Consider the following 27,660-nt stretch of genomic DNA (forward strand, 5'->3'; position numbering starts at 1 on the left):
TTAATCCATACCTTACACCTTGTGCAAAGTTTAACTCAAGTTCAAGCATAGTCCTAAATATAAAACAACTCACGGAAGAAAATAGGACAGATTTTGGGCAGGGAACCGGAGGGGAGAAGTCATGAAAGCCTTATCATATAACATTTTGGATGTTTTTCTACGTTTGATCTAAAATCACAGAGCACTGTAAGCAGGAAAGCCACATGAATCATCTTTACGTGTGTCAGAATTATTCTGGCAGTAGTGTTGAGAGTGGACTTTACTAGAGCAGTAGATGCCAGTGGTGCTGGCTTGGACTCCAGTGGCAGTAGCAGAATGGGGAAAAGAAGTCAGATTTAGAGTGTATTTTGAAGACAGAGCTAACGTGTTCTGCTTGCAGATTGGTTGTGGAATGTGAAAGAAGGTCAAGGATAATTCCAAGGTTTGGGGTCTGAGAAACTGATGAATGGAGGTGTCATTTTCTGAAATGGAACACAGGGAAGAATAGGGCATTGGAATCAAGAGTTTGGCTTTGTACTTGTCACGTTCGAGGTAACTATTAAGCATCCAGGTGGCAATGTCAAATAACCAGTAGGAAATAAAACTATAGAGTCGGAGGGAAAAGTGAGAACCAGAAATATAATTTTGGAGTCATGAGAATGTAGAGGATATTTAAAACCACAGGATGGGATCAACTCAAGTAATTAATGAACGTTTGTAGAGGAGGCCAAAGACTGAATCCTGGAATGTATCAAAATTGCTTATATTGGAGAGGAACAGATTTTTCCAATGTATCTATTATATACAAATATTTCATTCTGTTTCATTCTGTTATAGCACTATAGCCATAAAAGTAAAGTGCTGATAGGAAAGGGTATTGGGCAAGTCTTAGAACTAAGTCACCTAACCCCAGATTTGCTAGTAACTAGATCCTGGCCTTGAGCTCTATGACTTCCCTCCCTGGGCTTCAGTTTCATCATCTATAAATTAAAACAATAGAACTTGTTGGCTATTTGAGCAGGAGGAATAAAAGAAAAGAGTAGAACTAACACAAAGGTTTTGAGATTCATTGATTCCCTGGCAGGAAAGCTACTAGTTTAGGAGAGAAGATTTAGCTACATTGAGTATGACCTATGTCATTTGTAATGACCCCTAAATCTTTTGCAGCTGTTCTTACATAGCACTAGCTTCTTATTTTTCAGCTTGCTTTTCACTTGAATTTATTGTTCTATAACTTAGTCAGGGATGGTTTGGTTTCAAAACCCAGAAACTCTCTGAAAGTAGCTTGAGCAGAAAAGAGAATGTATTGGAAAGTCTACTGTGCCTCATAGAACTCAAGGATCTCCTGAGACTGAAACAGGAAATGGAAGACTATTAATCTCCATTCTGGTTTCCTCTTCTCTAATTACACATCATCATCTGCCCTGACTCCTCCAACAAAGTGCCTTGGATTTCTGAAATATATACTTAAAAACCCAGTTTCCAACAACTGCCCCAGTCTTTGAAATTGTTCCAATTTCACATTTTCACATTCCAGGGAGATTGACTCTGCCTGGCTTCCTTGTTGCTGCTTGCTTGCTTGCTTGCTTTCTTTCTTTCTTTCTTTCTTTCTTTTTTTTAAGATTTTATTTATTTATTTGAGAGAGATAGAGTGAAAGAGAGGGGAGAGGGTCAGAGGGAGAAGCAGACTCCTGACACAGGGAACCAAATACGGGGCTCAATCCCAGGACTCTAGAATCATGACCTGAGCGAAGGCAGTTGCTTAATCAACTGAGCCACCAGGCGCCTGCTGCTTTCTGAAGCAGTGCCCATCCTGGATCTATTAGCTGGGACCAAGCAGGAGTGGTCTCATGTAATGTAAACATGTTTGAAAGAGTCTCAACTTCAGGTTGGGAGCTTCAGCTGACATCTCACAAAAGAAGAATGAAGTTACCCCTAAGTGGATCTAATCTAAGAATGATAAATAACACTTTAAAATTTGTTCTAAATTACTTATGTTTAATTATTCAGACTCACCCACCCCCTCACACATGTAAATTTTCAAATATTATTATTCAGCAGGAAATATAAACACAATAGAAATCTATGATTTCTGTCTTCCAAAATGGTAAAACACCAATGTCTTTAAATATTTTGGTTTGGGTAAATATTTTTTTTTTATTTTTAAGTCTTTCATCAATATCATATGTTGTAGGAAGTAAAAATCACTGAGGACATATTTTAGTTCTTGTTTCTTCACCAGTACTGATAATACAAATTCTCCATGGAATTAACAACACATTTTGATTGTAAGACTCTTAAAAACAAACAAATAAACAAACAAAACCTTCTTAGCATTTGGATTGATTTTTAAGGAATTATATCTTTTATCAAGATTGTATAAGTAGAGGACATTAATATTCCTAAGAAAGGAATTAACTACCACTTTATGGCCACTTAAATTCTTCTGAAATAAAAAGGAGGGCACAAAACTTACAAGACTAGGAAACTCAATGCAAGGAAAATACTTTCTTCTGTATGCATTTAAAATGCATGCTGATTTCATAGTGTGGCCCATTTATTATCCATCTAATGAAATTAACAGTATTATACAGTAGAGTTATTTTTAAAGATATATTTGTTGATACCTTTGGAGAATTTAAATGTAAGTCCTGGTACAAATGCAATGTTATGAACTTATATAGAAAGCAATCTTTGTGAAAGCCAAATTCTAACCCTAGTTAGAATTCAAAGCTTCATGAGATCTTATTTCTCTTCCCACCTCTCTAACTGTCATTCTTAGTGGGCTCTTTCTTCATTTCTTACTTCCCTCACACTGGGAATGGCCAAAGATTTGGTCTTTCAATAACCATTCATTCATTCATTCATTCACTCAACTAAAGCTAGTAGGCATCTACTGTTTGTAAGGTGTTATCTCACTTGTTCTGAAGATCAGAAAACAGATTAGCTACTATGATTGTCTTCTGGGATCTTACAGCTTCTGGGTAAAATATAATGTGTACATAAGTAAGAATAAAAGAAAATAGATACATGTTGTAATAGAACATAGGTAAAGTACTATGTGATACCAGGAGAAGGAAGATTTTTTTTTTAATTATACTACCTAGATAACCCCAGATCTGTCTGCTTGATACTCTTTCAATCATCAGTAATTTATTATTAATTATATTCTTTGTAGGACTCTTTCCAAACTATTCTCAACTTTTAAATAACAATAATAAGAGGGGTGCCTGGGTGGGTCAGTTGATTGAGCATTTGACGGTTTCGGCTCAGGTCATGATCTCACGGTCACGAGATTAAACCCCAGGTTGGGCTCTGCAGAGAATTTGCTTGAGATTCTTTCCCTCTGCCTCTGTCCCTTTCCCTACACATGCACTCTTTCTCTCTCTCTCTCAAATAAATAAATCTATAATGAAAAATAATAAAAATAAATGACATCAGCTAGAAATAATTAGTAATCACTAAATGCCAGGCAATGCTCTAATCGCTTACATATATTTTTGTGTAATCCTCACAACTGCTCTACAAAGTATACAATGTTATTTTTCCCATTTCACAGATAACAAAACTCAAGTACACAGGGTTATGCCCAGGGTTATATAACCAATGAATGACAGAATCAGGATTATGGATCCAGGTATTTATAGTTCCCAAATTCATCTTTACCAGTTTCGTTCCTTACCAGTAAACTAGCTTCATATTTTGCTGTAAAGATGTCTACATCTGATAAGAGCTGCTTTGACCTCAGACATTTCTGTCTCAACATTTTTCCATATCTTTATCTCAGTGTTCTCTTAACATAAAATGTTCACTTTGGGGTTTTGCTTGCTTGATTGTTGTTTGAATCCTTGTCTCCATTACTTTGGGCCTTTCCTTCACTTTATCTTCCCCCATGAAACCCTTCCTGACTTTCAAGTGTCTTAATACTCTCTGTATCTGAACTCTACAAGCACTGTTCCACATTATTCACTGATTTTGCAATAGTTTTGGCCCTTTATGCATTATAAATTCTTTGAGGAGATGAATAACTTGTTGGCAAATTTCTTTGTCCATAGCACCGACTAAAGTGCTGGACACAAATGAGTCAGTATACAAGTATTTACACAAGGGGGCACCTGGGTGGCTCAGTAAGTTAAGTGTCTGACTCTTGATTTCAGCTCAGGTCATGATTTCAAGATTGTGAGATCGATCCCCATGTCAGGATTTGTTTTCAGCAAGGAGTCTGCTGGAGATTCTCTCTCCCTCTACTCCTGCTTTTGTATACACTATATAAAATAAATAAATCTTTAAAAAATATTTACACATGGATTTTTATAGCTTAAATCTAAAACGTTTAGTCATCCTTAAAGAATTTAAGACTTTAAAAGTTGGGTTTGAGAATTTATATGATCTATATTATTTTCAGATAGAATCATATTTAACAATTCTCATATTTAGTCCTTCATTTGTATGGAAGTTCTTCCTTAATCATCTGTCTTAAGAGAAATACTCTAAGAGTAGCTTTTGGTTTGCATAAAATTCTAAGTTTTAAAGCTACGTGAAACTTACACAAATTAGTTAAAATATTAACATCAAGCTATTTGATTTAATGTATATCATTTCTTGAGTGTATTTTGATCTTTGAAAAATTAATCAGAATTATCCTAATAGTTATCTTCAGAACCTCTTCTGTTTTTTGTTGATATTTCTTTGAAAATTTTATTTTCTAGGCCAACATATTTATTTCTTCTTAGGACCCCCTTCAAGTCCTACAGGTATACTATTTTACTGACGGTCTAGGAAGCAAGACTAAAACAGATCAAAAAAAAAAAAAAAGCAAGGATTTTGAGTATGTTTTGTTCCCACTTCAATCTTCCAAGTCATGTTATTTAATCATAAGATATAATGCAAAATAATATGTTTTCTATTTACCTCTTCTTTAAATACTTTGAAAGGAAAAAAAAATCTGCCATGGCAGAACATTTTGGTTAGAAACTAGCATTTCTACAAAATGTTCCACCCAGGTAATACACATCTTGCCCAAATTGCTTGTTTTCCTTTTTATATCTTGAAGTTTGTTCCAAACTCCTCACTTGCCTCATATGATTTATAAACAGTTACTTAGCTGACTCTTAAAACCAAATGCCTTTAACTTATTAAAAAAAGAGGATAGGAAACAGTGCTCTTCTTATGACTGTGTCCTTCCTCCCTGGGGGAAGGAGTGATCCCTTCTTAGTGAGGAAGGCTGAAAAAGATGAAAATGAATAATCAGGTTGTTGGAAGTAGGGTTTAACAGCTGGTACAAAGTAAACAAACTGCAGGTATTGAAAGAGTACAGGCTCCCAGTCCACAGTCCATTTCCTTTTTTGCAAAATGTCTGGCTCCTATATTCTTTATTCAGATAGGCTCATACCTGGCAGTGAAGTTTTTTGGCTGTATTTTTGTGAAATATCTATAGGAAATGAGTTGAGAAACTTGACAGGAACAGCTTGAGGTATTTGATGAATAATAGAGAACTTCCACCATTCAAGTGTCTGACTAGGGCAGAATGAGAAGTATTAGAAACTTGGAAAAAAGGACAGATTGATTCAAAAATAATACACTGCTCTAACCCACTGGCAAATACAGCTCTTTCTAAAGCACTGTAGACAGATCACATAGGGAAAGAGTTTAAATTAGGTTTCCTTAGGCTTATTTGGACTGTCTTTCCTGTTGTTTGTCACTTGCTGCCTGCTTCATCCCATCAAAAATAAAAATATTTAAGGGGAAATGAAAACCTTGCACAGAAGTACCGATGTTTTAAGGGGCTCTTCCTCACGTATGTGAGGAGCTATTTATTTTGCATTCTTATGCAATGAAAAGTGATTGAGTGAATGCCTGCAGTCCTCATAGTTCTATTTCCCATTTACCTTGACAACTTGGAAAAAGGAGTCTTATTTAACAACCCAGTGATAACATAACAAGGATAGGATGCTTTCTTCTCATTTTAATATAGGAAATATCTAGTACATGCTTAGAATGGCTTGACTTAATAATACAGTGTTCTCTATGTAGACTTCATAAGCACTGAAAGAATTTTTAAACTCTAGCACATATTCAAAAGGAATGAGGAAGTTGATCCTAGAGAATAAAAGGGAAATAAGTTTGGGCTAACTTGGCTTAACTTTAATCCTCTCATTAAAAAAATGAGCCTTTTTGACCAGATGAACTGTAAAATGTCTTTCAGCTCTAATATTCTGTATCTCTAAATTACTTTTTATGAATAAAGTTTTCTTTCATTCACCATTGATTTTTTTTTTCATTTAAGGCGTGTTTTTCTAGTTTTCACTATGAGTCGGAGGGCATATATTATCATTCCACATCCATCTGCCTGGGGAAGGTACAGGTTAACAAAACACCAGACTTAACAGTAAATAATACTGATCCTCATGTTCTGAATTCTATCTTATTTGCAGTTGGCAGGGTGGGGAAGAATATTCTAGCTTAAAATTTTTTGGAACTATTATCAGTTAAACTCAGTAGACACCTTCCTTATTTGACTTAAACTCAACAGCTTTCAACAGGATTGCCTCCCCCTCATGTAAAAATAGACATATATGTAGACACAGCACTCTTTTCCTGACACCATCCTCTTGGATTCCTTCCATCTTTGCATTGCTCCTAGTCAGTCCCCAGTACATGCTCATCTTCCATCCATCATCCTCATCCATCCTTCACTGTTCTTCCCTAAGCTGTCTTCTCTCCTCTGCTTCTTCTTGTGAACACCTCAATCTGTGCCCATGGTTTCAATCCGTGCCCATGGTTTCAATCATCAAGGGTTAATACATGCCCAAATCAATATCCCCAACCCAAACTCTCTTTTGAGACACAGACTAGTTTATCCAATTACCTAGTGCATATCCCAATTTGTTTCAGAGACACAAAGCACAGCATGTGTAAAACCAAAGTCATACTCCACCACCCTAGCATGCTCCTTCCCTGATTCCTTTGTCAGTGAATTTCATCATCAAGCAGTCCATCTCTAAGTCTGTCATCAAAGACACCTGCTCCTCCCTCAACACCACATTCAAGCAAATACTGTGCATGATACTATTAAATCTATTAGGGTCTCCCCCCTATCCACTTTATCCCTTCAGTACAAACAATTGTCATCTTTGAACGGCATCTTGTTCCCAGTCTTTCCCTTTAGAAAGACATTCTTTATCCCTTACTCTCACCTTCCAGCAGACAGAGTGAATTTACCAGAAGGAAATATGATATTACTACTACTTAAACCCTTTTATTTGTCTCTCATTAATGTTAGGATAAAACCAAACTCATTAACAAGGCTTATAAAAACCTTCCTTAGATGGTATTCATGTATCCTCTGGCCTCCAGCTCTCCCCTCTCCTGCCTCAAACTTAAAGGTTACTGGCACTGAATTTCTTCTGATTCCCGAAATGTCATTCCTTTCTCTGGAGACTTTTGTGTGGATGCCTCCTTTTGCCTAAAAAACATCTTTTCCTTCCTTTTCAATTCTCAGTTGAGACAGAAACTAATTGTCCTTAACATATTTTGATTAATTTCTATAATATAAATCCTTACTCTTTTGCATGTATTAACTTCCTTAATTCTCATAACAGCTCTCTTCATTATCATCATCACCATTTTACAACAAGGAATGTGAAAAACCAGTCAAGTTAAGGAACTGCCCAAATCAGAAAGGGGAGAACTTGCAGAGCCAACATTTGATCTTCCGCAGCAGAGCCAATGACTTTGGGCATTATGCTTAAAAAATCATTTTCCCTATTTGGACTTGTACTGTCTCTGCCTCAAAGCCCTTAACCCAGACTAGGTTTATTGCTCCTGATCTCCCAGCATCATGTCTCTTTTGCCCCCACTGCCAAAGCATTACTTATTTAAGTCACAGCCAGACTATCTAGTTTTCAAGGGTAGAAATCAGGCTTATTACAGGAATGAATAAATGAGTGAACAAAGAGACACCATTAATGCTCTACATCCATTTGGCATTTGGTAGTGTCCTGAGACTTCAGGCAGAAGCTTTATCCATATTTTCAGTACTTCCTTTTCGTAATTTGTGAAATTAGAATTATGTATTTCCTCTTAAGGCCATTAATAATCCTTTGAATCTTTTTCATAAGACAACATGTTTGCCTCAACAGTCTCAAGGAGTTAGAAATGGTCTCCAAGTCTTGTCTTGCTCTGCATCTGGTGGTGCTTGTCCAACATTGGGCAATGTCTATCAGAGGCAGGGTTCCTCTTTGCACCAAGTATTTGGCACAGCTATGGTTGGAGACCTGAATTTTCTTCCATCTTTCACATTACTTTCTTGTTTTCCCTAGAAGGCATTTTCTCGTAAATCAATATTTTAAAATGATGCCAGTATCCCTGAGCAGACCCACCAATGCATATTTAATTGATCCTAATAGTGAAACTGTTGAAATGAAAGGGCAAAATGTTATTTCTTTAAGAGTTCTATATATTAGTTAACTTTTTGCTCTCCTGAGAACCCAACTACCCAGCTATGGCAAGATTAATTCTATAATACCAAGAACAGAGTTAGATTTTGACTCACAAAATACAATCTTGTAAATTGAGATCTGTTTCTATTGCCCTTCAAAACATGCCCATAAATATATGAAAAAAAAATCACAGGGATGAATAAGTTGGGATTTGCAGGATGGATGAGCATCCTTAAGAGGGTACAGGATTATCATGAAAGTATAAACCTGTAGTGTGTGTAGTGTGTATTATAGAACTCAAGCATGTTTTAAGGCTATACATACAATCTCTGAGTAACTTGAACAAGTTATTTAAGCTCCTAGATTGCTACTTTTTTCCTATAAAATGTAACTAATTATTTTGGTGAATTGTTATAAGGAATAAATAGATAAATGTACATACATATAGGAAAAGTTTAATAGATTCTAATTAATGCTAATATGAAAGATACTAATTTATTAACAAAATCATTTGTCTTAAAGGCATTACCATGCAAGTATTTTTAAGGTAAAATATATGGAATAGGTAAAAAAATAGGTAAAATATGTGTTTAGTATGGAGTATATGGCAGTCACTGACCACACACTCCTTTTATCCATTCACTCATTAACTCCTCACAACAGGTCTAGGAGAGAAGGATTATTATTATTCCCATTTTATCGATAAAGAAATCAAAGTGTAGAGAAGTTAGTAAGGGGTGGGACTGCTGGTTCAAACCCAGAAAGTCTGGCTTGAAATTCACTGTACTCTACTTCCCTGGCTTTAAAATATGTTAGCCGTACCTTTGGTCAATGACTAGGAGATTTGTGGACAATGTAAAGTTGAAGATGAATATTCATCTTAGTAGAAACTGAAGCAATGAACTAAGAGGGTAGAAGTGAAATGAGGATTTTAAAGATGTCTCTGTTGTTTCCCAAGGCAATAACATCACATAGTCATATGACATACCTGTATTTTTACCTGCAGAAGAAGAATAAATCAATAACAGAAAAGTTTGATCATCCTTGAACTTCATTAAAAGAAGCAGTTGTGTCTTATGGGAACAGAAATTTACATTGAAGAAGCAATATAAAATTCCCAGAGATTTCTTGTGTATTGTCATAATGGTGACTCTTCAGCAGATAGTCAAAATCCAGAGAAAGATTTTTTTTCATTAAAAAGTATTATTTGAAGGGAAGCTGTGTTCTTTGTAGTAAATGCTTTTAGAGAAAGTGTGAAAAAATCATGAGTGCCATAGAACATATCAGACCTCAGTGGGTTTTTTTTCCACTGAAAGGTTAAAAAAGATGACCACAGTTAATAAAAGGATACAAATGACCACCAGATGGAAACAACTATATTTTTTTCATCTTCAAATTAAACTGTCATTTCAAAAATGGTGCTGTCACTTAAGTTGAAAAGTAAAGAATTAATATGTTCATGAAAAAAACAGGTGAGACAGGTGCATAAAAGAAATAGTTGGCCACAACAAACTGCCCTTCCAGGAAAAAAAAAAATTAACCAGCTGTGTAAATAGCATTCTTTCTAAATGTCAGTATCTATTTAAAATTATACTTTTTTTCAGATTACATAATGTAGAAGAAATGACTTGGGAAAATACAAAGAACTGTACAAATACAACTTATTAGTGTAATTACTTGGCTTCAGCTGGCTTTCTATAATATAATTTAATGAAAATAAAATATGCCTAGAAAATATTAAGCTTGAGTGACCAGAAAAAAAATTATCCCAGAAGGATTTAAATATTGTAGAACGTTCTATGATGTTCATTACACCTTCTTAATACTGTTAAACAACTCAATAAGGAAATCTACTAAAACAAAATCTTAAAAATATGTATGCATGCAAAAACTGTTATTTATGTTGAAAAACTTACATTTAAAAAGTATAACAAGGGGCACCTGGATGGCTCAGCTGGTTAAGCAGCTGACTCTTGATTTCAGCTCAGGTCATAATTTCAGCGTCCTGGGATCGGGTTCTGCCCTCAGAGTAGAGTTTGCTTGAGATTCTCTCCCTCTCCCTCTGCCCCTCCCTCCACTCAACATGTGTGCAAGTGTGTTTTCATGCGCTGTTTCTCTCTAAGATAGATAATTATTTTTTTAAAGTATAGCAAGCTGTTCTTTATCCTATTAAAACACCACCTGAATACCAATATGCAACTTTACTTTTCTCTCCAACTCTCTTTATCTTGCTATATATGGAAATATAAATTCATCTCAATACCCAATCAATTTCCCTGGACTGGCACTAGAGCTATCTGGTTTTTCTCTTTGCTTTTGATCTTTTCTTTAAAACTTCTATCTGGTCCTGCCATTGTACCTACACCAGTCTACTTTGTACTCTCATTTCCTCCCATTAGCACTGCAGTGGTAGGTCCTGGCTAGAAAAGTCTTCCTTAGCTTCCTCTTCCTAATATGTGCATGGAGTGCTTAAATTCTATATTCCAACACTTCATGGGCACCTGTGTGCCTCAGTTAAGTATCTTGCTCTTGATTTTGGCTCAGACCATGATCTCAGGGTCATGAGATCGAGCCTATTGCTGGGCTCTGTGCTCAGTGGCAAGTATGCTTGAGATTCTCTCTCTTTCTACCCCTCTTCCCCCTCTCTTTCTCTAAAATAAATAAATCTTTTTTAAAAATTAAAACATAAAACTTTAGTTGCTTGCTCAAAATTCTGTTTATTCCCCTGCTTTCCATTTACCAGTTCACACTGTCCTACTTCCACTTACTTTTCACTACCACTCCTCTACAAAACACACACACACCAACAAAAAGCAAACCTTCCTACTAGTTATCAAATTTGACAGATGTTTTCTAAGCTTATCACTTAGCTGGAGCCTATCTTTCAAAACTCAGCTATGCTGATTTCCGCTTCCTGGAAAATCATTCCTTACTATTTCTAGCCCTTCATCATCTCCTTTGTCTCCTACCTCCACTGAGACATATTTCTTCTCTTGCTTGCTATAGTTTCATGGGTTACCTTCTAGACTGGCTATTGGAATAGAAGTTCTTTAGTGTATGGCTCCATATTTTTAGTACCAGGGAACATAAAAGGTGCTCAATAATTTGTGTTAAATTTAGGTAGAATAGAGGACATACACTGAGTAATTAAAAAATGAGTAGACACTACCATCCTCAGGCTCCATCAACTGAAATTTCTTTTTCAGCACATATATTATTGTGTCAGTGAAATGAACCCTGTAACTTTAAACCAATGTCTTATTTTAACTTTAAACAACAAATGCCTCTTTTAAAAAAGCTTCTTACATTCCAGCATAAATAAATAAATAAATAAATAAATAAACAAACAAACACACACACACACACACACACACACACACACACACCAGAAAGAGAAAACTATTCCTCTGGCAAACAATCTACAAGCCTCTGTCCACAATTACATTCATCTGGAAAGTGAGTAAAAATAGAATAAAATAAAATAAAACTTTGGCTAATTCTTCTTTATTCCAATACAGTTTGCATAGCATGTCATCAAAAAGCAGTAAATTTGCTCAATGACTTACTATTATGAAGTTTTTAGCTCAGTTCTTACCCAGGGCGATAAAGGTATTTTAAAACATTTCTTTTGTAAATCTATTAACACAAGTCAGATGAACTATGTAACTCAGGCATCTAGTTCTACTTGGGGTATGAAGACATATACTGGAGAGGGAATTTGAAATGTGTTGATCTCTATGCTCCCAATCAAATAAGCGTAGCTCTATTCCTGAGAAGGCCCCTTCTAGATTTTTGAGAATCTCCTAGATAGCAGAACTGTGCAATCCATGTGCCTGAATTTCCTCCTTTTCCAAAAGGCATAAAGAATGAAGAATTTAAAGAGTAGGACACTTCATAATTTATAGTAAATACAAATTTGCATTGAAGTTTTAAGTACACAAGTTATATTGCTAAAATTTCATGGGTCGTAAAGATTAAAATCAGGGCAAAGATATATGTAATCCACCAATGGAAAAAAAAATTAAGACAAAGGTAATCCAAAATAATTCTGAAAGCGTAAAAACAAGACAAATATTAATTCAATACATATTATGGCCTATCCATGATCTCTTTCACAACTCCAGTTGGCTTTTTTCTAAAACATTAAAATGCCAAAATAGCCCCAAGTTATATTGGATATGTATTAATTGTATGTACAGTATAGGATAAATTATACACTTATAAGGTAACTGTGTAACTCTTACATAGCATGTGTATCAAATGCATGCCAAATAAAGTACCAAGAATGATGCCTATCAAGAATTTTATATATTGATTTATTTAATTATATTCTAACTCTATTCTCCCCTTTATTTCTCCTCACCATACCCACCTATTTTACTATTCTTATGGACAGTCTCTCATTGTTCTTTATATGTCTTTGTAACATCTGTATCATTTTCATGTATGTGTATTTTGGTATATATAAATGTCATTATGCTATAGATCTCATCCTGTTTCAAACTTTTCACGCTGGGTTATTTTTTCCATACTTATTCATAATGTCATGAATACATAAAATCTATTCCTGCTCAAAACAGCATATTTTTCTTCAAAATACATTTTTCATTTCTTATCTATCCATTCCCTACTGATGGACCTCAGACTGCTTCCAATATCTTGCCAGGATAAACAAAGCTCCAGAGAATATTCTTATGAGTATATCTTGTGGAAGACTAAATTCTAAGATAACTCTCAATGACCTAGGTATGCCCTTGTAGAACATCCTCTGAAATGTGACAGGATCTACAAACATGATAGAATTTCACTCCTGTGATTAAATTACATTCTCATGGAATGAAGAGATTTTGGATATGTGGCTAAGGTCTCAAATTAGTTGGAAAAGAATCCCAAGTCTCAGATAAGACCACAGCCCCAGATGGTACCTGAATTGTAACCTTGTGAGACACTAAGCAGAAAATCCAACCAAGCAAACTCAGACTTCTGACCCACATAAACTGTGAAACAATAAATGTCTGTCATTTGAGATCTTTGAGATAGTGGTAATTTGTTCCATAACAATAGAAAACTAATATTTCCTATTAGACAGGTTTGAGAATCTCTTAGGATATATCCCAAAGGACAGAATTTGAGTCACTAGGTACATGTATTCTATACCTGACCTTCACAGTATGAGGGTTCCTACATTCTAACATTCCTGTGTACACTTAATTAATGCCACCATAAGTGGTATAAAAATCCATCTCATTGGGGCACCTGTGTGGCTCAATGGGTTAAGCATTTGCCTTCCACTCAGGTCATGAAACCAGGATCCTGGGATCAAGCCCCATGTCAGGCTCCTGCTCAACAGAGAGTCTACTTCTCCCTCTCCCTATGTTGCTCCCCCTGCTGGTGTGCTCTCACACACATGTTCTCTCTCTGTCAAATAAATAAAATATTTTTAAAAATTTATCTTTTTGATATTGTGCATTTCTTGTTTGTTAGTGAGTTTAGCCAACTTTCATTTGCTTGCTTCATGTCCTTACTATCTTGAGTTCCTCTTCTGTAGGCAAGTTCATATTCTTGGTAATTTTTCCACAAGTTTGCTGAATTTCTATATTCTTATTCTCATTAAAGCTAGACATTCTAAATATTCTTTTCCTATCTGTCTTCTACCTATGTACGCTTTCAAGTTAACTTGTTGGAGTAAATAAATTTAATGTCACAAAATTAGTATTTTTCCTTCGTGAAGCTACTAGTGAAACTTATATAAGTACATGTCTTTGTAGGCCTAATAAGTCTTGGGTATCCTCCATCTAAAAAAGTATGTAATGGGAGACAGGAAGCAGACACAGGAGGAATGCAAAGAGCAAGATAGATATTATTCAGCTTCTGATGTTCAAGAGTAGGATTTTGCATCCAGACAGCTGTGGCCTTTCAAGACAAGACCATCAAAAGAGGATTTTTAAAAATTATATTCTGTGGCTACCATTTAACACATAATGGCTAATCCTGGATGTTTTAGAATCTGAATTCTCCTGGGGCGCCTGGGTGGCTCAGTGGGTTAGGCCTCTGCCTTCTGCTCGGGTTGTGATCTCAGGGTACTGGGATCAAGCCCCACATCGGGCTCTCTGCTCGGCGGGGAGCCTGCTTCCCCTTCTCTCTCTGCCTGCTGCTCTGCCAACTTGTGATTTGTCTCTGTCAAATAAATAAAGTCCTTAAAAAAAAAAAAAAACAAAGAATCTGAATTCTCCGAAAGTGTAGCAAGAATATCTCTGGATACTATTTAGTCTTATTTATTAGGTTGAAAGAAAGAGGTCATGACCTAGAAGAAAAGCTCACTACTTTTGAGCCTGTGAGATGTTAGTAAATGATGGGAGTAAAAAATAAAGTAGATCAGGGTGTTTTACAGTTTTCCAGCTCTGAATTGCAAGATAGAGAAAGGGAGCAACTTTAGCTAACTATAGAAAGTACCATGATCCCACTGTAGTTTTAGGCTTTGGGAATTAATTGCTTTGTGTGTTCACCCATGCCAACCTAAGTACATTAGGGGCTGTAGTTGATACAATGTCTTTTTTTTTTCTTCCTAAAATTTATTTATTTGAGAGAAACAGAAAGAGTGCACACATGGGGGAAGGAACAGAGGGAGAGAATCTCAAGCAGACTCCCTGCTGAATGCAAAGCCTGTTCAGGGCTGGATTCCATGACCCATGAGATCATGACCTGAGCCAAAACCAAGAGTCAGATGTTTAACCGACTGAGCCACCCAAGTGTCCCTGTTCTTACTTTTCTAAAGTTATCTTGGATCCCAAAAGAGAGTTGGAACCTATATTAGCTGAAAACACTGACTGGGAAGTCTGTAGAGATTGCAGCATCGACATGGAGTGTACAGAACAGATATCCGGAAAGAAAACTGTATGGGAGACAGAGCCAGACATGAGAGGGGTTGAGTAAACCAGGAAGTTTTAAGAAAATTGAAGGAGGAGAGAGGGAAGGATGAGAATTCAAGTTCCCTTGGCCACTGTCGGATGGAAGAAGTACAAAAGACCTTGGGGTTGCTACAAGACACCACACTTGAGGACTTCAACTCATCCCCATTATATAAGATATACATACACTACCAGCCGCATAGATCTTAAGGAAAAAAGCCTGGGAAGCTCACATCTGAGACTCTGAATATTCTCATCCAAGCGAAACTAAACTCAACCAAATAGGACCATTAAAGTTAATGTTAACTCTCCACCTTACTCCACCACATTTCCACACCAGCTGCTGAAGACTTCAAAGGAAGACTAGTTTGGTTACAGACAAAATAAAGAAGCTGCTTTTTTTCCCCTTGCACATCTGTGAGGCAGTGTGACTTAAACATTCCATTCTGTTTCATATAAATATAAGAGTACTCAAAGATTGTGACCACTCCGTGTTAAAAATACCTTTGTTTCACTTAGTTATTTAATATTAGCTGTTCATACCAATGCCGTCTTTCATGAGGTCAGTTAAATCATATTTGAAACTGCCAGATGTTTCACCCTATGTTGACATGTTTGCCCAGTTGCATGCAAAACATCTGGCTGACTGGCTAAATTTTGCACTTTTTTCTGTATGTTTGATGTGATACAGACTCAGCCAAACACTTAGAAACATCACAATATAATCCAAGACAGCTGTGAATCATTTAACAGTGCTTTGGATCCCCCGGGCCTCCATTTGTCTTATGACGATCTTTGGTGGAGCACGACTATGCACAGTAGGAAAACCCAACTCAGTTCTTAACATACTATTGGAATGATCCTAGAGCTCTGGCTGGAACTTTGTGAAAATGAGAATAGTAAGCCACCTCACATTCAAAGATGTCCACGAAAACTTCACAAGTATGGCATTAAATTAAAATGCACCCTCAGAAGACATTCTCTGGGGCAGATGTACTCTGAAGCATCACCTCTTAATTTAGTCAGGGAATCTAAGTGAGAAACAGAAACAGATATAAATCTAGACAAAACACTATAGACGTGTCCAGAAGAAACTACAAATGCCCATATGTACCACAGAGTCTATATCCAGAAGACTGAACGTGATTCACCACATTGTCATGACACATTTTCTGAAACAGAAATCATTTTACTTAGGTGTTTGATGGGGAAAATAATTCTGGAAGGTGGGTTTAATCAGATATAACAACTTATTACCATAAAAGTACCAGCTCACACGAACATCATAAAGTATTATTTCAAAGTAAGAATGGCATTTTTTAATTTCAGAAGATGGTCTGACTAGCTACTGAAAGTTTCATTTATTTTATTCTAAATCTGCTGAATATCGACATGGAATAAAATCTCAAGTTCGATAGCATATTTTGTTTTGCCAGAGCATGGATTTGATGGAATAAAATGCGTATGACAACACCCTCAGGTCTTATATTAGTAAAAAATATATATATATAGTTTTTTAGTGGAGAAACTTTAATTTCATGATATTTTTACTCATTACTGCCTCTAGAACTAAATGTCTTTGAAGAATTCATTCAAATGAGAAAATATAGTTTGAAGAAACAATACAAAAAAATCATATAAAATATTTCAGTGCTTTAGATTCTGAAAAGATGTCACTTTTTAAAGTTGTCTATCATTGGAATCAAATTTCTGATACTTGGCTTATTTATTTTACATCTTTCTGATATCTTTTAGAAAAAATACTAAGGAAAATAATTATTAAAGTGAGGAAAGATTGATAAGCGGCATGAAATTCTGGGTTTTTTTTTTTGCTTTGTTTTTTTTACTTATGGCATTTGCAGTTATACAGTGTAAAATCTGTCCAATTTTTTTTGCATATTATTTTTATGGCATACACTTTATTATTTGTTTCAGGGGTACAGGTCTGTGAATCATCAGTCTTACACAGTTCACAGCACTCACCATAGCGCATACCCTCCCCAATGTCCATCACCCAGTCACCCCATCCCTCCACCCTCCCCACTCCAGTAACTCTCAGTTTGTTTCCTAAGATTGAGAGTCTCTTTTGGTTTTTCTCCCTCTCTGGTTTCATCTTGTTTCATTTTTCTCTCCCTTCCCCTACAAGTTAAGATTTTTGGTTCAATCCAAGATATACAGGATAAGAGTCATTTAGGCACTTGGAGCCATTAAATGTAATGTAAAAAACAAGTCAAGAAAATTTGAACTGCAGCTCTCATGACCTCCTAACTACCAGAACAGCCATTGTTTCTAATTGAATATGCAACTGCCCCACCATATTTGATTAATGATGTGTACTTGTATAAATGTCCTTGGCTATGTCATCAATCCCGTCTTACATCTTAAATCAAATTAATCATTTTCTATGTTCCTTTTCCATGTTTCATCTCTAGGTTAAGATTGGTCTACATAAGCCAAAAATAAATTGAAATAGGATGTGCTGGAAATGTTTGATGCATATCCTTGAATCTTACAAAATTCACCTCATAATATCCTTTTACATTTCAGATTTTTTTTGAAAAGAAGATCTTAGAGGTTTGGTTCATATGATTTGCCCAGTCAGAAGCTCATAGATCAATGGTCCAGTAATTAAATATTTCTGATTACACTCTCTCAAAACAGAGACAAGAGAGCTCTCCATTCCTTACATAACCATGTCCAGAATGATAATGGAATATATGTGAAATAGCCACATTCAGAAAGTCAGCATTTAAATGTATATTAAGAATACTGCTATTAAAATCAATAATCATGGGGTGCCTGGGTGGCTCAGCCCTTCTTCTCAGGTCATGATATTGAGATCTTGGGATCGAACCCCAAGTTGGGCTCCCTGCTCAGTAGAGAGTCTGTTTCTCTCTCCGTCCCTCCCCCTGATCTCTTTCTCTTGTTCTCTTTCATATTCTCTCTAAAATAAATAAGGGCGCCTGGGTGGCTTCAGTGGGTTAAAGCCTCTGCCTTCAGCTCAGGTCATGATCTCAGGGTCCTGGGATCGAGGCCCGCATCGGGCTCTCTGCTCAGCAGGGAGCCTGCTTCCCCCATCTCTCTCTGCCTGCCTCTCTGCCTGCTTGTGATCTCTCTCTGTCAAATAAATAAATAAAATCTTTAAAATAAATAAATAAATAAATAAATAAATAAAATCTAAAAACTAAAATAATATCAATAATCATTTTATATGTTACTTTTTTAACACTTTATACAATCACTGTAAATGAGTTTTTTTATTGAGATTTATAAAAAGCCACCATTTTAAAATAATTTATTTTCAGCCACACTTGGCACCCTAAGAAATGGGAAAAAAACTTTAAATATACAAATATTACTCAAGTTTTTAGACTATGAAATAGTAAAACATTCAAATTTCCCAAATATTAACAGCAAATAATTTTAAAATACGGTCAATTTTTTTAGGGTATTGAGAAAGAGTTCTTCCACAGAGGTAGAACATATTTAACTTGGAAAAAGAAAAACTGCCTTTTTACTTTTAAACAAGAGTTTTCTGTTTTAGAGCAGTGGTACTTGGCTGTTTCAACGTAGATCTGTTTGATTACAAATCCAAAGAAAATGTTCTCAGAACAGTCTACTTGTTTGCTCTAGGTTTAGAACTTGATGTAAGCCTCATTCGGTTGGTGAAAGCTTACTTTCACAAAGATTTCATGTTCGCAAATAACACCAGGAAATGATCCCAGTGAGAAAATTATACAAAGTCGTATTCATGGCTGGGTTTGGCTTGAATTGGTAAAATGATAATATTAAACCGTTGCTGTGTATTAGATGTCCAGCAGAGTTTAATTGCTCTAAATTAAGGTAAATCACCATTCTTAAAACTACTTTGTGAGTCTTTTCATGCTACTTTTTATTTTATTTTTTACTTAACACATATGTATTATTTCAAAATTATTTTTTCCAAAAAGCCTAATTCAAATGGGCCTTTTGGGGCCATAATATTTCTTTTTTTTTTTTTAATTTATTTATTTGACAGATAGAAATCACAAGTAGGCAGAGAGGCAGGCAGAGAGAGGGGGAAGCAGACCCCCCACGGAGCAGAGAGCCCGATGCGGGGCTCGATCCCAGGACCCTGAGATCATGACCCGAGCTGAAGGCAGAGGCTTTAACCCGCTGAGCCACCCAGGCGCCCCGTGGGCCATAATATTTCATTGCAAGATTAATCCCATTTCCACTCTGTGAGCTCCATGAGCTCAATGAGCTTAGAAACCTCTTTTTATTTTTCTTTGTATTCAAAAAATGATCCTGACAACTTTTCATTTAGATGTTTGTTAAATTATTTTGTATTTTTTTTCCCTCAGGAAAACCAGTTTAATTACACATTGCTTTAGAATACTTACATTTTCTTAGGCGAAAAATCAACTATCGCCATCTAAAGTGATGAAACTGTTTTCATGTGAATCATATAAACATGACACTTTATTTTTTAAAGTGCTATTTTTAAAAAATATATATCTTTTATTTCTTTTCAGTGTTCCAGCATTCATTGTTTATGTACCACACACATTGCTCCAAATAATGCATACCCTCCTTAATACCCATGACCAGGCTCACCCAACCCCCAACCCCCTCCCCTTCAAAACCCTCAGTTTGTTTCTCAGAGTCCACAGTCTCTCCTGGTTTGTCTCCCCTCCAATTTCCCCAAACTCACTTTTCTTCTCCATCTCCCAATGTCCTCCGTGTTATTCCTTATGCTCCACAAATAAGCGAAACCATATGATAATTGACTCTCTCTGCTTGACTTATTTCACTCAGCATAATCTCTTCCAGTCCCATCCATGTGGATACAAATGTTGGGTATTCATCCTTTCTGATGGAGGCATAATACTCCATTGTATATATGGACCATATCTTCTTTATCCATACTTCCGTTGAAGGGCATCTTGGTTCTTTCCACAGTCTGGTGACTGTGGCCATTGCTGCTCTGAACATTGGGGTACATTTGGCCCTTCTTTTCACTATATCTGTATCTTTGGGGTAAATACCCAGTAGTGCAATTGCAGCATCATAAGGTAGCTCTATTTTTAATTTCTTAAGGAATCTTCACACTGTTTTCCAAAGTGGCTGCACCAAGTTGCATTCCCACCAACAGTGTAAGAGGGTTCCCCTTTCTCCACATCCTCTCCAACACACATTATTTACTGTCTTGTTAATTTTGGCCATTCTAACTGGTGTAGGGTGGAATCTCAATGTGGTTTTGATTTGAGTCTCCCTGATGGCTAATGACGAACATTTTTTCATCTGCTATTAGCCATTTGTATGCCTTCTTTGGAGAAGTGTCTGTTTATGTCTTCTGCCCATATTTTGACATGATTATCTGTTTTGTGTGTGTTGAGTTTGAGGAGTTCTTTATAGATCTTGGATATCAGCCCTTTGTTGATAGTGTCATTTGTGAATATCTTCTCCCATTCTGTGGGTTGTCTCTGTTTTGTTGATTGGTGAGAGTCCATATCTGGCCTCTCTACTCTGTTCCACTGGTCTATGTGCCTGTTTTTGTGCCAGTACCATGTTGTCTTGGTGATCACAGCTTTGTAGTAAAGCTTGAAATTAGGCAACGTGATGCCTCCATTTTTTTCTCTTTTTTTAACATTTCCTTATCAATTTGGGTCTCTTTTGGTTCCACACAAATTTTAGGATTCGTTTCAGCTCTTTGAGAAATGCCTGTGGAATTTTGATCAGGATGACATTGAAAGTGTAGATGGCTCTAGGCAGTCTAGACATTTTAACAATGTTTTTTCTTCCAATCCATGAGCATAGAATGCTCTTCTATCTTTTTTGTGACGTCTTCAATTTCTTTCATGAAATTTCATGAAATTTGAAAGAATTTCAAAATTCTTTCGTGAGTTTTCTGATGAAAACTTTGAGTGCAGATCCTTTACCTCTTTGGTTAGGTTTATTCCCAGGTATCTTATGGTTCTTGGTGCTATAGTAAATGGAATCAATTCTCTGATTTCCCTTCCTATATTTTCATTGTTAGTGTATAAGAAAGCAACTGATTTCTGTACATTTATTTTGTATCCTGCCACATTGCCAAATTGCTGTATGAGTTCTAGTAGTTTGGGGGTGGAGTCATTTGGGTTTTCCATATAAAGTATCATGTCATCTGCAAAGAGAGAGAATTTGACTTCTTCTTTGCCAGTTGGAATACCTTTTATTTCTTTTTGTTGTCTGATTGCTGTTGCTAGGACTTCTAGTACTATGATGAACAACAGTGGTGAGAGTGGACATCCTTATTGTGTACCTGATCTCAAAGGGAAGGCTGTCAGCTTTTCACCATTGAGGATGATATTTGCTGTGGGTTTTCCATAAATAGATTGTATGAAGTTGATGAACATACCCTCTATACCTATACTTTGAATTGTTTTAAGCAGGAGTTGATGCTATATCTTGTAAAATGCTTTTTCTTCATCAATTGAGAGGACCACGTGGTTCTTCTCTCTTCTCTTATTGATTTGTTCTATCACATTGATTAATTTGTGAATGTTGAACCACGCTTGCATCCCAATGGATAAATCCCACCTGGTCATGATGCATAATCCTCTTAGTGTACTGTTGGATCCTATTAGCTAGGATCTTGTTGAGAATCTTGGCATCCATATTCATCAGTGTTATTGGTCTGAAATTCTCCTTTTTGGTGGGGTTATTGCCTGGTTTGGGGAACAGGGTAATGCTGGCTTCATAAAAAGAGTCTGGAAGATTTCCTTCTGTTTCTATCTTTTGAAACAGCTTCAGGAGAATAGGTATTATTTCTTCTTTGAATGTTTGGTAGAATTCCCTAAGGAATCTGTCAGGTCCTGGGCTCTTGTTTTTTGGGAGGTTTTTGATCACTGCTTCAATCTCATTACTAGATATTGGTCTATTCAGGTTGTCAATTTCTTCCTGTTTCGATTTTGGAAGTTTATAGGTTTCCAGGAATGCATCCATTTCATCTAGGTTGCTTAATTTAATTCAATAAGCCAACTTATAATACATCATTAGTTTCAGATGTAGTGTTCAATAATTTATCAGTTTCATATAACACCCAGTGCTCATCACATCACATGCTTTCCTTAATGCCCATCATCAATTACCTCATTCCCCACTCCAGGAACCCTCAGTTTGTTTCCTACAGTTAAGATTATCTCGGAGTTTTTCTCCCTCTGATGACTTTCCATTCTTTTTTCCCTCCCTTTCCCATCAGTCCTCTGCCCTGTTTCTTATATTCCACGTATGAGTGAAATCATATAATTGCCTTCTGATTGACTTCTCTCAGTATAATGCCCTCCAATTCCATTCAAATTGACATAAATGGTTAAGTATTCATTCTTCCCTATGGCTGATTAATATTCCCTTGTATATAAGTACCACATCTTTAGCCATTCATCTGTTGAAGGACATCTCATCTCTTTCCACAGTTTGGCTCTTGTGGACAGCGCTATGAACATTGGGGTGCAGGTGCCCCTTCATTTCACTATATCTGTGTCTTTGGGGCCTATACCTCATGGTACAATTGTTGGGTCATACAGTAGTTCTATTTTTAACTTCTTGAGGAACCTCCATACAGCTTTCCAGGGTTGCTGTAAAAGCTCGCATTCCCACCAACAGTGTAAGAGGTTTCCCCTTTCTCTGCATCCTCATGAAAAATTGTTACTTCCTGTCTTGTTAATTTTAGCCATTCTGACTGGTGTGAGGTGGTATCTCATTGTGTTTTGTTTTTTGTTTTTTTTTTAAGATTTTATTTATTTATTTGACAAACAGAGATCACAAGTAGGCAGAGAGGCAGGCAGAGAGAGAGGAAGGGAAGCAGACTCCCTGAGCCCGATTTGGGGCTTGATCCCAGGAATCTGGGATCATGACCTGAGCCAAAGGCAGAGGCTTTAACCCACTGAGCCACCCAGGCACCCCGCTCATTGTGGTTTTGATTCGTATTTCACTGATACCAAATGATATGGAGCATTTTTTCATGTGTCTGTTGGCCATTTGTATGTCTTAGGAGAAATGTCTGTTCATACCTCTGCCCATTTCTTGACTGGACAATTTGTTTTTTGGGTGCTGAGTGTGATAAGTTCATTATAGATCTTGCATACTAGCCCTTTATCTGATATGTCATTTGCAAATATCTTCTCCCATTCTATAGGTGGCCTTTTAGTTTTGTTGACTGTTTCCTTTTCTGTGCAGAAGGTTTTTATGGTTGTTAAATTATTAAGTGATTTTAATAGTCTTTCTGTCAAGAAGACATAGAATCATGGGGATGAAGTTTATAATAATCCAGAATCTTGGAGTTGCAAGTAACCAAAAATACAACTAAAGCTACTTTAAGTAAATAAGGAAATTATTGATTCCATGTAATTGAACAGCCCATGAGTATGTCTGACTTCAGGCAAGTCTGGATCCAGGAGTTCCAATGATATCACCTGAATTAATCTCTGTACTTCTAAGGTACTTTTAACCTATTGATCTCTTTCTCACTGGTAAAATGGAAAAAGGTAACTTCAATTAACTACCCTCGCAGTTTATATGCAAATGTAACTGTGACTCTATTTTGAGACCAGAAGCACAAAAGTCCTGATGAGTGCTCAATTTGGCATTGCTTGAAACATATGCCCATCCCTAATTTGTTCTCTGCCCAGGCAGATGGGGTGACAACAATGTATATTCTACTCTTAGAACTCATCCACTCTCTACTCTTTTTTTTCTTTTTTAAATAAGGAAACTGAAGCCAGGAAGTAAATTACTTAACCATTTTTACACAGTAAGTTATTAGCATGGTTAGCTAAAATAATTTCAACAACAAACTAAGTACATAGTAGAAGACATAATATTTATCTACACTTATCAATACAATGCACATGTTCAATATATTAAAATAGTTAAACATAGTTTAATTTTACTGTGAGTTGTTAAAGTTCAACTTGGCATTTTTCTGAAAGTATTTCTTAAGCAACTGTTTCTGTTTGGCATTTATTTGAGCATAAACGAAGATGTTAGAACTAAAAATTATAACACAAACTACCAAGCCAATGGAGTAAGATTACTCCATTGGAGTAAGTTTATTATAGTTATATAATAGATAGCCTGAAGTAGGTTAAAATAAAAACATTTGTATATCTAATCTTTTTTTGTACTTACACACTAATGTTCTTAACAAACTATTGCTATCACAAGTTTGTGAATAAAGTAACTATTTAATAATCTATTTTTCACCTGACCTAATATCAATAGTTCTTTCCAAAGCTAAGAAGTCCTACACATTTCAGTGCTTATTCACCTCTTTTGGTACTGCTCCCTCTCTCTCACCTCCTCACCCACCCCAATCCAAACTTCCTATGACTTGAGAGATTCAAGGTGACCTCCAAAAATACCTACAATATAGCACTATGAAATACATTTAACAATGAGAAAGAGGCAGCTGGGAAATTTAAACCTAGATTTGGGTTAAGATAAAAATGTATTCCTTTAAAATCTATAATCTTTGAGGAAGAGGAGCTAAGTATTTGAATTTCAGTTTTCCAGAAGTCAATAGAAACAATTGGTATAGACCACTTCATGACTACTGTAGTAGCATGAATACAATCCTTCCATGTAACCTAATGACACATGAGATGATAGCATGATATCAAAGCATATTTCAGAAAAAGTAAATTGATGTAGAGTCAATTTGTTGTGATCTAAATACACAAAATGTTAGATCACAAAATGTTGTGATCTAAATACCTGGTGCTCTTATTATCTGGTTAACCTTAGAATATATTTTAGAAAACCTAGATAAATAGATAATATAGTTATTCTTCCCTTACTTGTTCATTAATTTATTTCATGAAAAACTTGATTTCCTTCTTTATTCTGCACACTGTGGGATCCAGGGAACAAAATATAGAAAAAGTAACTGCTCTTGAACTCATAGTCTTGGAACGGATACAGACAACAAACAAGTTTTTTTTGTTTTTGTTTTTTTAAGATTTTATTTATTTATTTGACAGACAGAGATTACAGGTAGGCAGAGAGGCAGTCAGAGAGAGGAGGAAGCAGGCTCCCCGCCGAGCAGAGAGCCCGATGCGGGGCTCGATCCCAGGACCCTGGGATCACAACCCAAGCCTAAGGCAGAGGCTTCAACCCACTGAGCCACCCAGGTGCCCCAACAAACAAGTTTTTATAATAGAATGTGATTAGTATTTTATTGTAATAATTATTTTGAGATCTATGTATTATACGATATTATTGCAGAAAGTGCCAAGGTAAGGAGGTCAGAGAGGTCATCTTCATGAGAGAAGTTATATCAATATAGAACCAAAAAATTAGTAAGAGTCAGAGGAAGAGGTGAAATCAGAAAGGCAGTAACCAGTTCATTCAGAGACTTTAAGGCATAAGGATTTTGGATTTCATCCAAAGACAAATAGAAGCCCCTGATGGATGGTAAGTAGCAGGACAATTTAATCTGACTTGAACTTTGAAAGCCCTAACTTATAAGTCAGGAAAGCATCAATGATGATCTGCATTAGTTTAGTGACAGTAGAGTTGGACAAGTGTGAATGGATTCAAGAGGGAGAAGGTAAGATTGCCAAGAGACTGGAATTTGTTGGAGAGGAGAAAGAAGATGATTTCCCTTCCTGGAATTTAATAGCTTAAAAAACAAATTGCCTATTAAGATATGATAATTAGTTATCATTATTGCTTACTAGTTCTAAAAGCCATGCCATCCTCATGCAAGAGAATCCTTTCCTTCAGTTCTCTCTTTCGATGGTAGGGGGAAAAATATACACATTTTACCCAATGTGTTACCGAATTATAATTAACAAGATTTAAAAAGGGGAACTGAAATGTACTATTGTTTTATCCTGAAGGGTATTGCCATATGATTTACTCAAAGACTACTCCTACTGACCCTGATTTCCAAAGTTATATTAAGGGAAAGTTGTGCACAAGCATCAGTGACAGATATCTGTATAGAAACAATAAAGTTAGTCCATAATCAGCTGCTGTCCCACAGAATCAACAGACCAAGAAAAGTGCAAGGAAAGCTTTAAAAGTAATCTATCCTGTTCCTAATAGATTCCTTCACTTGTGACAAAGAATATAGCAGAATCAATAGGGGAATAGCTATTCCTAAAACCTTATATCCATGCTTTCACATACAATATTGGTCTGGAAGACCCCAAACTGAAAATTACATATATATATGCACATATATATGTGTATATATATATATACACACACACACATATACATACACACACACACATACATATACACACACACATAATAAATTATATATAGAGATATTTGGGTATATATCTATTATATATATAAATACACATTATGTATTTAAATGCATATATATATATATATATATAAAAAGCTGACATTTTAGAAGAAATGTATAATGAGCTAAAAAGTCTCTAATTTGAGGCTATCATTTTGGAAAGTGAAATAAACTATATTATAGATTCTACCATGTGTGACCATATTGTAAAGATTGTTAAGGTGCAAAAGTTGACAAGAATGAGACCTACCATTCCAAACAAAACAAGGAAATTTTCTGAGGCACACCCACTAGTGTTGTATTTTTAAATCAACTGTATTTATTAGTCCTAAGAAGTAAGAATAAGTCTTGGCAATATCTATTTGCGTTGAGCTTGGTTTGTAAAGTTGAGAAAAACATTTAAAAATCAACTCTGAGCTGAGCTTCTAAATTTTTATTCAACAAATTTATACCAAAAAATCCATGATGCAGAATCTGTCCTTATGATTGGATTAAAAAACAAGTTTATTTATTTATTTTCAAAATTTTTTTTAAAGATTTTGTTTTTTTAGGGGTGCCTGGGTGGCTCAGTGGGTTATGCATCTGCCTTCAGCTCAGTCATGATCCCAGGGTCCTGAGATCAAGCCCCACACTGGGCTCCTTGCTCAGTGGGGAGCCTGCTTCTCCCTCTTCCTGCCATTCCCCCTGCATGTGCTTTCTCTCTCTCCAATTTCTCTCTCTAGCTTTCTGACAAATAAATAAATAAAATCTTTAAAAAATATTGTCTTAAATAATCTCTATACCCAACATGGGGCTCTAAACTATAACCTTGAGATCAAGAGTCACATGTTTTACTGACTGAGCCAGCCAGGCACCCCAAAATGCTAAGTTCCGATCCTATGACATGAAGTTTTTCAAAGCCTAGATTCCTATTATCATTTTTATAAACAAACATGATAAATAGAACTTTATGTAAATCCATAAATGTGATCATACAATACACAATTCTATTGTATTCTAAGTTGGCTATTTTTGTTTGTGTCGGATAACACATTTTCCTTCTTACTTTGTT

This window comes from Enhydra lutris, unplaced genomic scaffold (assembly GCF_002288905.1).
Source record: "Enhydra lutris kenyoni isolate GAN:26980312 unplaced genomic scaffold, ASM228890v2 scaffoldscaffold15, whole genome shotgun sequence".
NCBI classification, from domain to species: domain Eukaryota; kingdom Metazoa; phylum Chordata; class Mammalia; order Carnivora; family Mustelidae; genus Enhydra; species Enhydra lutris.